We start from the raw sequence: 9,280 nt of genomic DNA, 5'->3' as shown, positions 1-9,280 counted from the left end.
ATTTTTCACTCTGTATTAAAGTAAAATTCTACTGAAAGAAAAAAAAAGCCCTAAAATTTGAATGGAACCACGAAAGACCCCAAATATCCAAAGCAATTTTGAGAAAGAACAAAGCTGAAGGTATCACACTCCTGGATTTCAAACTATACTACAAAGCTATAGTACTCAAAATGGTGTTGTACTGGCACAAAAACAGGCACATAGATATGTGGAACAGAATAGATAGCCCAGAAATAAAACAACATTTATATGGTCAGTTAACGTAAAACAAAGGAGGCAAAAATATACAATGGGGGAAAGACAGTGTTTTCAATAAATGGTGCATGGAAAACTGGATAACTACATACAAAATAATGAAACCCTTTCTTATACCATTTACTAAAAAAAACTTCAAAATTAATTAAAGACTTAAATGTAAGACCTGAAGCCACAAAACTTCTAGAAGAAAACATAGTAAGATTTTGGACATCAATCTCAGCAATATTTTTTGGATCTGTCTTCTCAACCAAAGAAAAATAAATAAATAAATATGACTAAACCAAACTAAAAGCTTTTGCACAGTGAAGGAAACCATCAACAAAATGAAAAGTCAATCTAGGGAATGTGAGAAGATATTCACAAATGATTTATCCAATAAGGTGTTAACATCCAAAATATGTAAAGAATTCATACAACTCAATATAAAACAATCTGATTAAAAAAATTGGCTGAGGACCTGAATAGACATTTTTTCAGTGAAGACATACAGATGGCTAGCAGACAAATGAAAAGATGCTTAACATCACTAATTATCAGGGAAATGCAAATCAAAACCAAAGTGAGATATCAATTCACACCTGTCAGGATGGTATCAAAAAAGCAAGAAACAGTGTCAGTGAGGATGTGCACTGTTGGTGGGAATGTAATTTGTTGCAGCTACTGTGGAAAAGTATGAAGTATGTTTCAGTCACTGGGGAAAAGTATGAAGTTTCCTCCAAAAATTATGAATAGAACTACCATATAATCTAGCAATTCCACTTCTGGCTATTTATCTGAACTCAATTAAAACATTAATTCAAAAAGACCTATGCATGCTTATATTCATCACAGCATTATTTAAAATAGTCAAGATATGGAAGCAGCCTAAAAGTCTGTTGATAGATGAATGGATAAAGAAGATGTGAGATATGATTATTATATTATTTATATATTATTATATATCATATCAATATTATATTAAATATTATATATATAAAATATTCCATGGAGTATTACTCAGCCATTAAAAAGAATGAAATATTGCCATTTGCACCAACATGGATGGACATAGAGGTCATTATGTTAAGTGAAGTAAGTCAGACAAAGACAAAAACTATATTATTTCACTTATATGTGGAATATAAAAAGAAAACAAAGCATAAACAGACTCATGGATATAGAGAACAAATGGATGGTTGCCAGAGCGGAGGGGCATGGGGGATGAATAAACTAGGTGAAGTGAATTAAGATGTATAATCTCCTACTTATAAAATAAATTAAGACACTAGAATATAATGTATAGCATTGGGAATTATAGCAACTTTGTATAGTGAACAGATGGTAAATAGACTTATTGTGGTGACCATTGTGTAATGTATATGAATATCAAATCACAACCTACAACGTTTATTGAAAACAAGCTCTTGGGGGACTTTGCTTAGATAAATGTGATAAAATTAAAAAGTAAGGAAACGGTAGCAACAATCAAAACATAAGTGAAGAAAATATACCTGGATATTAAAACACACACACACACACACACACACACACACACACACACACACAGAAACTGATTTTGGAATGTACATCAAAATATGCTCACGATGTCTCAGATAAAATTAACTATGACACAGCCTGTCAGTAATTTTAATAACCAGGATAAAGAAAGACAACACTTTGGAGCACCTGCGTGGCTCAATCAGTTAAGCATCTGACTCTTGATTTTGGCTCAGGTCATGATCTTATGATTGAGCCCTGTGTAGGGCTTTGTGCACAGCATGGAGCCTGCTTAAAATTTTCTCTCTGTCTCTCCCTCTGACTTTCCCCAACTGGCACACACACGTTCTCTCTCTCTCTCTCTCTGTCTCTCTCTCTCTCAGAAAAAAAAAAAGATAATATTTCTACAAGAACACAAGAAACTTATGCACAAAAATAGAAACAAAATTAAGAGACCTCCAACTCCTATTACTAAATGCCCAATAACAAAGTTTCGATATGAAATGGCTATGATCCAAGGGTTTTAATCTCAAGTCCAATCAAGTTCCATCTATCCACTGAAGTTACAGAAACCTTTCTGTGTCTCTGTTCCTAACCATCTGTGTGATCTTGGGTAGTTACTTAACCTCTCTGTGCCTTAGTCTTGTTATCTTTACAAGTAGAGAATAGTACTACCTACCTCAGTATTTTGTGAGAATTAGCTGAGCTAATGCATATAAATCTTGATGCCTGATATGTTATCACTCATGGATATCATCTGCTGTTATAATTGTCAGATTGTCCTCCTCCTTTTCATCATCATCAGTGTATTAGGTGAGTCACAATTCAGGAACAACACCACTGCTAACATTTCCTGAAAGTGATTATTGAAATATGTATTCCATAAAGAAGCACTTAAGTTATGCAATTTGTGGTAAGAAAGTGATTAATGATAAATATTAAGATAAATTAAACACACACTTATAGAAATAAGATAATTAATGTTTATAAATAGTCTATTAAATCAAACTGAATTACATAACTAAAATGTATCTAAACAGAAAATATACATTATAAGTAGTAAGAATTTAAGAAATATAACCTTAATATATAATCCCATATTGAATTAATGAAGACAACAGAATGTGTTGAGGTGTTATTGAAAGATTTTAAAACTTTCTATTTTCTTTGTCTTGCATAGGAGGGTCAAAGGATAGTGGTTGATTTATCTTTTTTATTTAAGGTATATGGACTTATCTTTATATTATTAAACACTTAAAAGTAATTATGAGTGGAATTTAATTTTTAATTTTTTTTAAAGTTTATTTTGAGAGAGAGAGAGGGAGAGAGAATGAGTGGTGGAGGGGCAGAAAGAGAGGGAGAGAGAGAGAATCTTGAGCAGGCTCCAGACAACATGATACCCCAGGAAGGGCTTGATCTCACCACGAATTGTGAGATCATGACTGGAGCTGAAATCAAGAGTCAGCTTAACTGACTGAGCCACCCAGGCACCCTGGAATTTAATTTTATTTTATTTTTTTTAAATTTTTTTTTTTAACGTTTATTTATTTTTGAGACAGAGAGAGACAGAGCATGAACGGGGGAGGGGCAGAGAGAGAGGGAGACACAGAATCGGAAACAGGCTCCAGGCTCTGAGCCATCAGCCCAGAGCCCGACGCGGGGCTCGAACTCACGGACGGCGAGATCGTGACCTGGGTGAAGTCGGACGCTTAACCGACTGCGCCACCCAGGCGCCCCTGGAATTTAATTTTAAATCAGTATATTGCTAAAGACAAATCAACAAAATTTATATAGAGAAAAGTATAATAAAAAAATAAAGGAAACACAAATTTAAAAACATGAAACATAAACCAACATTATATAAAGAAAGCCAAATATAGCATTAAAAGTGAAGAATCAAGGGGTACCTGGGTGGCTCTATCTGTTAAGCATCTGACTCTTGATCAGGTCATGATCTCATGATTGTGATATTGAGCCCCATGTGCTCTCCACTGAGCATGGGGCCTACTTAAGATTATCTGTCTCCCTCTGTCCCTCCACTCACTCATGCATTCTCTCTCTCTCTCTCTCTCTCAAAAAAGTGAAGAATTGAAAATAGAGAATAAAATCATATTGTAGCTGGCTTCTGCTTTAAAAACAGAGATCAGGGTAATATAGAAAAGATAAAAATAAAACTGAATAAAGGAAGTCTGGCTAATACAATTGAAAAGATAATAAAGATAGAAACATGTGTAACGTAAAATATACAAGTCTTGTTTAAAATTTCAGTGGGATAGAGTCATATAATAGGTTTTACCTGCCAAAAATTATAGCATCAAAATGTACAAAATAACTTCAGTCAGAAATAAAAGAAGAAATTAACATAAAATTCATTGGTAATGTAAGACTTTCAGGTGATACTATCCATTTCTAAGAAATGAAATATTAGGTATATGGTTCTCTTTATTTTCTACGGAAAATATGCTTCCTTTTCAAGTGTCCATAAAACAGCTACAAAAATTTATTGTATTTTAAGCCATGAAAACAACCTCAAAGATTTAATAACTGAATGCTTACAAACCATAGTCTCTGACCACAATGAAATATTTGCATTGCATTGTAAATTAAAAATAAGAGGAAAAAGGTGATCCATTTTACAAAAGATAAATCAAAAGAGTAATATAATAATAATACTGATAAAGAGTAATTGTATTAATAGAATTTTTGGTAGTAGTAACAAAACATTGATATTTTTTTTAAATATGAAATCTATTGTCAAATTGGTTTCCATAACACCCAGTATTCATCCCAACAGATGCTCTCCTCAATACCCATCACCCACCCTCCTCTCCCTCCCACCCCCCATAAACCCTCAGTTTGTTATCAGTTTTTAAAAGTCTCTTATGTTTTGGCTCCCTCCCTCTCTAACATCTTTTTTTTTCTTCCCCTCCCCGGTGGTCTTCTGTTAAGTTTCTCAGGATCCACATAAGAGTGAAAACGTATGGTATCCGTTTTTCTCTGTATGAATTATTTCACTTAGCATAACATTCTCCAGTTCCATCCACATTGCAACAAAAGGTCATATTTCATTCTTTCTCATCGCCAACTAGAATTCCATTGTGTATATAAACCACAACTTTATCCATTCATCAGTTGATGGACATTTAGGCTCTTTCCATAATTTGGCTATTGTTGAACGTGCTGCTATAAACATTGGGGTACAAGTGCCCCTATGCAACAGCACGCCTGTATCCCTTGGGTAAATTCTTAGCAGTGTTATTGCTGGGTCATAGGGTAGGTCTATTTTTAATTTTTTGAGGAACCTCCACACTGTTTTCCAGAGTGGCTGCACCAGTTTGCATTCCCACCAACAATGCAAGAGGGTTCCCATTTCTCCACATCCTCGCCAGCATCTTTAGTCTCCTTATTTGTTCATTTTAGTCATTCTGACTGGCATGAGGTGGTATCTGAGTGTGGTTTTGATTTGTATTTCCCTGATGAGGAGTGACATTGAGCATCTTCTCATGTGCCTGTTGGCCATCCGGATGTCTTCTTTAGAGAAGTGTCTCTTCATGTTTTCTGCCCATTTCTTCACTGGATTATTTGTTTTTTGGGTGTGGAGTTTGGTGAGCTCTTTATAGATTTTGGATACTAGCCCTTTGTCCAATATGTCATTTGCAAATATCTTTTCCCATTCCGTTGGTTGCCTTTTAGTTTTGTTGGTTGTTGTCCTTTGCAGTGCAGACGCTTGTTATCTTCATGAGGTCCCAATAATTCATTTTTGCTTTTAATTCCTTTGCCTTTGGGGATGTGTCAAGTAAGAAGTTGCTGCGGCTGAGATCAGAGAGGTCTTTTCCTGCTTTCTCCTCTAGGATTTTAATGGTTTCCTGTCTCACATTCAAGTCCCTTACCATTTTGAGTTTATTTTTGTGAATGGTGTAAGAAAGTTGTCTATTTTCATTCTTCTGTATGTTGCAGTCCAGTTCTCCCAGCACCATTTGTTAAAGAGACTGTCTTTTTTCCACTGGATGTTCTTTCCTGCTTTGTCAAGGATTAGTTGGCCATTTTTGTGGGTCTAGTTCTGGGGTTTCTATTCTATTCCATTGGTCTTTGTGTCTGTTTTTTGCCAATACCATGCTGTCTTGATGATTACAGCTTTGTAGTAGAGGCTAAAGTCTGGGATTCTGATGCCTCCTAATTTGGTCTTCTTCTTCAAAATTACTTTGGCTATTCAGGATCTTTTGTGGTTCCATACAAATTTTAGGATTGCATGTTCTAGCTTTGAGAAGAATGCTGGCGCAATTTTGATTGGGATTGCATTGAATGTGTAGATAGCTTCGGGTAGTATTGACATTTTAACAATATTTATTCTTCCAATCCATGAGCACAGAATGTGTTTCCATTTCTTTGTAGCTTCTTCAATTTCCTTCATAAGCTTTCTATAGTTTTCAGCATACGGATCTTTTACATCTTTGCTTATGTTTATTCCAAGGTATTTTATGCTTCTTAGTGCAATTGTGAATGGGATCAGTTTCTTTATTTGTCTTTCTGTTGCTTCATTATTGGTTTATAAAAATGCAACCAATTTCTGTACATGGATTCTGTACACTGTGACTTTGCTGAATTCATGTATCAGTTCTGGCAGACTTTTGGTGGAGTCTATCAGGTTTCCCATGTATATGTCATGTCATCTGCAAAAAGTGAAAGCTTGACTTCATCATTGCCAATTTTGATGCCTTTGATTTCCTTTTGTTGTCTGATTGCTGATGCTAACACTTTCAACACTCTGTTAAACAACAGCGGTGAGAGTGGACATCCCTGTCGTGTTCCTGATCTCAGGGAAAAAGCTCTCAGTTTTTCCCGATTGAGGATGATGTTAGCTGTGGCTTTTCATAAATGGCTTTTATGATGTTGAAGTATATTCCTTCTATCCCGACTTTCTCGAGGGTTTTTATTAAGAAAGGATGCTGAATTTTGTCAAATGCTTTTTCTGCATCGATTGACAGGATCATATGGTTCTTTTCTTTTCTTTTATCAATGTGATGTATCACGTGGATTGATTTGGGAATGTTGAATCAGCCCTGCATCCCAGGAATGAATCCCACTTGATCATGGTGAATAATTCTTTTTATATGCTGTTGAATTCGATTTGCTAGCATCTTGTTGAGAATTTTTGCATCCATACTCATCAGGGATATTGGCCTGTAGTTCTCTTTTTTTGCTGGACATCTGTCTGGTTTAGGAATCAAAGTAATTCTGTCTTCATAGAATGAGTCTGGAAATTTTCCTTCCCTATCTATATTTTGTAATAGCTTGAGAAGGATAGGTATTATCTCTGCTTTAAATGTCTGGTAGAACTCCGCTGGGAAGCCGTCTGGTCCTGCACTCTTATTTGTTGGGAGATTTTTGATAACTGATTCAATTTATTCGCTGGTTATGGGTCTGTTCGAGTTTGAGTTTTGGAAGTGTGGGTGCTTAGGAATGTGTCCATTTCTTCCAGGTTGTCCAGTTTGTTGGCATATAATTTTTCATAGTATTCCCTGATAATTGCTTGTATCTCTGAGGGATTGGTTGTAATAATTCCATTTTCATTCATGATTTTATCTATTTGGGTCATCTCCCTTTTCTTTTTGAGAAGCCTAGCTAGAAGTTTATCAATTTTGTTTATTTTTTTCAAAAAAACAACTATTGGTTTCATTGATCTACTCTACAGTTTTTTAGATTCTATATTGGTTATTTCTGCTCCTATCTTTATTATTTTTCTTCTGCTGCTGGGTTTGGGGTATCTTTGCTGTTCTGCTTCTATTTCCTTAAGGTGTGCTATTAGATTTTGTATTTGGGATTTTTCTTGTTTCTTGAGATAGGCTGGATTGCAATGTATTTTCCTCTCAGGACTGCATTCCCTGCATTCCAAACCGTTTGGATTGTTGTATTTTCATTTTCATTTGTTTGCATATATTTTTAAATTTCTTCCCTAATTGCCTGGTTGACCCATTCATTCTTTATTAGGCTGTTCTTTAACCTCCATGGTTTCGGAGGTTTTCCAGGCTTTTCCTGTGGTTAATTTCAAGCTTCATAGCCTTGTGATCTGAAAATATGCATGGTATGATCTCAATTCTTTTATACTTATGAAGGGCTGTTTTGTGACCCAATATATGATCTATTATGGAGAATCTTACATGTACACTCGAGAAGAAAGTATATTCTGTTGCTTTGGGATGCAGAGTTCTAAATATATCTGTCAAGTCCTTCTGATCCAATGTATCATTCAGGGCCCTTGTTTCTTGATTGAGCTTGTGTCTAGATGATCTATCCATTGTTGTAAGTGGAGTATTAAAGTCTCCTGCAATTACCACATTCTTATCAATAACGTTGCTTATGTTTGTGATTAATTGTTTATATATTTGGCGGCTCCCGCATTCGGCGCATAGACATTTATAATTGTTAGCTCTTCCTGATGGATGGGCCCTGTAATTATGATATAATTCCCTTCTTCATCTCTTGTTACAGCCTTTAATTTAAAGTCTAGTTTGTCTGATATAAGTATGGCTACTCCAGCTTTCTTTGACTTCCAGTAGCATGATAGATAGTTCTCCACTTTCAATATGAAGGTGTCTTTAGGTCTAAAATCAGTCTCTTTTAGACAGCAATTAGATGGGTCTTGTTTTTTTATCCATTCTGATACCCTATGTCTTTTTGTTGGAGCATTTAGTTCATTTACATTCAGTGTTATTATTGAAAGATATGGATTTAGAGTCATTGTGATGTCTGTAGGTTTCATGCTTGTAGTGATGTCTCTGGTACTTTGTGGTCCTTGAAACATTTCACTGACAGAATCCCCCTTAGGATGTCTCGTAGGGCTGGTTTAGTGGTGACGAATTCCTTCAGTTTTTGTTTGTTTGGGAAGACCTTTATCTCCCTTTCTATTCTAAATGACAGACTTGCTGGATAAAGGATTCTTGGCTGCATATTTTTCCTGTTCATCACATTGAAGATTTCCTGCCATTCCTTTCTGGCCTGCCAAGTTTCAGTAGATAGATCTGTCACTAGCCTTATCGGTGTCCCTTTATATGTTAGAGCACGTTTATCCCTAGCTGCTTTCAGAATTTTCTTTTTATCCTTGCATTTTGCCAGTTTCACTATGATACATCGTGCAGAAGATCATTTCAAGTTACGTCTGAAGGGAGTTTTCTGTGCCTCTTGGATTTCAATGCGTTTTTCTTTCCCCAGATCAGGGAAGTTCTCAGCTACGATTTGTTCAAACACGCCTTCAGCCCCTTTCTCTCTCTCTTCCTCCTCTGGAATCCCTATTATATGGATATTGTTCCATTTCATTCCATCACTTAGTTCTCTAATTCTCCCCTCATACTCCTGGATTTTTTTTTTCTCTCTTTTTCTCAGCTTCCTGTTTTTCCATAATTTTATCTTCTAATTCACTTATTCTCTCCTCTGCCTCTTCAATCCGAGCTGTGGTCACCTCTATTTTATTTTGCATCTCATTTATAGCATTTTTTAGCTCCTCCTGTTTCTTAGTCCCTTGATCTCTGTAGCAATAGATGCTCTGCTG

The 9,280-nt window shown here is 35.6% G+C and overlaps 1 protein-coding gene across 1 annotated transcript in view; it reads left to right on the top strand.

Moving 5' to 3' along the window:
* OCA2 (OCA2 melanosomal transmembrane protein) overlaps nt 1–9,280 on the top strand; it is a 504,847-nt gene that overhangs the window by 477,643 nt on the left and 17,924 nt on the right. The gene's annotated exons all lie outside the window — the stretch shown is intronic.

Source organism: Leopardus geoffroyi, chromosome B3, assembly GCF_018350155.1.
Source record: "Leopardus geoffroyi isolate Oge1 chromosome B3, O.geoffroyi_Oge1_pat1.0, whole genome shotgun sequence".
NCBI classification, from domain to species: domain Eukaryota; kingdom Metazoa; phylum Chordata; class Mammalia; order Carnivora; family Felidae; genus Leopardus; species Leopardus geoffroyi.
Note: the sequence above shows the minus strand (reverse complement) of the source record. Positions and strands in the feature narration are given on the sequence as shown.